Below are 2294 nucleotides of genomic sequence, written 5' to 3' on the forward strand. Positions count from 1 at the left end.
GGTGTTGGGGTCATAGTGGTTCACACACTCAACGACCAATTCTGGACATTCTATAGCTAATGGGAAAGTGGTAGCTTCTAGTAACCCACTACTAGCTAATTTTTGATATATGGGACCAAACTAAACATTCCTTGCCCCCTCAATCATATCAGCTAGGATTTTGTTTACTAGGAAAGTATCCTGAATTTTGGGTAGGGAACTCAAAAGGAAAGGTCTTTCAAGCTTAGGAATATTGGGGTGGAAAAGTATCATGGTTTAATTTGAAAGATGCAGATTTACAGAATTAAACCAAAACACATTAAATGAAAACTAGGTACAAAATTGATAGAGTAGGAGATAATACACTTATAGTTTTTGGTAGAGTTCAAATTTCAACTTTCCTTGCTTACCAGTCAACGTTGAGAGCTCAAAATGGTTAAATGAGAAATTATACAGTACAAGTTGTAATTATAGGGAGTGATTTCTTGAAAATCCTAGGATAGATATGAGCGGCTAGAAATATTTATTACAATCATGCCACCTATATCTTGACAAGACTTGCAAGGTCATTTGCAATTAATATCCATCAAATCTATACATAGCTCAACCTTTCATGATGTCAAAAAACCTTTGTGCCACCTTGTCCTATAAAAGTAATCATACTTTAGCACAATTTCTCATAATATCCATAATTATTGCTTTCATGTCTTGAAGATCACCATGAGGTGGGACCCATTTCTTTGCTTTGCAAAAATAAGTTCATAATCTCTTAATGCACATCCTGCGAGAAAATAAGCTAATGTCAGAAAGCCTCGATGTCAAGGTTGAAGTTGAAGTTTGAATTAACTCCCCCTTCAACTTAAACTTCAAGTATATGAAATTGGGTCGATGGGAAGGAACATTTTTGGGATGACAGGAGGTGAGTGAAGTTGAAGTTGAACTTGTCATAAGTCGAACTTCAAATTCAACTTCAAGTTACAAAAGGACTCTTGACTGGTAATATTGCACATTGCAAAAAAGGTTGGGTAACAATTGGCTCCGACTAGGGAATGAGACTGAAAGGATCATACACGAACTTAGAATATTTGGTTCTATAGACCAACTTCGAATAGACCTAAACCTAAAACACACAAAATAGAAAGATAGAACAACACAACTGGAAAGGAAATAAAGCAAAGGAAAACGGGTATTTACAATGAGGTCAAAAGAAAACCTAAAACTTAAAAAGCTTAAGATCTTGTCAATTATATGACATGGGTAAATCATCACCATTAAGGTACTTAAGTTTGAATGCATTGGAACCTAACTTAGCTGAAATAAAAAACGGTCCTTTCCAAAGACTTTCAAACTTAGTATGAGCTCCTTTTGGCTCTCTTCTCTTATCCCATAGTAACACTTGATGTCCTTCCATGAGCTTCCAAGGCCTTGCTCTCTGATCAAAAATCTTCTTTACCCTCGCCTGATGATTAGTAATGTGATTCACTATTTCCCTCCTTTCTGCTTTGATCTTCTGGAGGTATAGTATCTATTTTTCAATAGAGGTAGAGAACACCTCATTTTCAATTGCCTTTTGTAGATTTAGAGCAACAAGTTCTAGAGGTAAAGATAATTGGGCTTCAACTCTGTATACTGACTCAAATGGGGTCATACCAATGGTTCTTTTAGGAGAGGTCCTATCTGGCCATGCTGCTTCATACAGTTGTTTATGCCAATCTCTTCCCTTCTCATCCACCAATTTTTTCATGATATTAATCAAATTTTTATTAGTTGACTCGACCTAACCATTGCCTTGGGGCAAGTAATCATAAGCATGTGATAGTCTAACACTATGATCATAAAAAAAAATTGAATTTTACGGGATGAAATTTTTTGAGCATTATCAGTTACTATCTTGCTTGGCACCCTAAAGCACGTCATAATGTTTTCTATCAAGAATTTGCAGCCCACCTTAGATGTTGTAGATTTCATAGGGATCACCTCAACCCATTTGGTGAAGTAGTTAGTGGCAGTGAGAATATGGGTATGACCAGTGTTGGAGTTGGGATTGATTAGACCAATAAAATCCAGTCCCCATAGTTGGAAGGGTTCTGCTATGACAACTAGTTTCAAAGGTGGGGTAGCTAATTGTAGCTTACCTATAAATAATTTGCATTTTTCACAATTACCTACCCATTTATAAGCAAATTTAAACATAGCTAGCCAATAATACCCACTCCTCATTATCTTAAAGGTAGTCACTATAAATGAAAAATGTCCTCCACAAGCTTCATTGTGAAAGGTTTTGAGTAGTTTATCTTGTTAATCAGTATTGACAC

Source organism: Cupressus sempervirens, chromosome 8, assembly GCF_028749045.1.
Source record: "Cupressus sempervirens isolate cs-2001-9-10 chromosome 8, ASM2874904v1, whole genome shotgun sequence".
NCBI classification, from domain to species: Eukaryota; Viridiplantae; Streptophyta; class Pinopsida; order Cupressales; family Cupressaceae; genus Cupressus; species Cupressus sempervirens.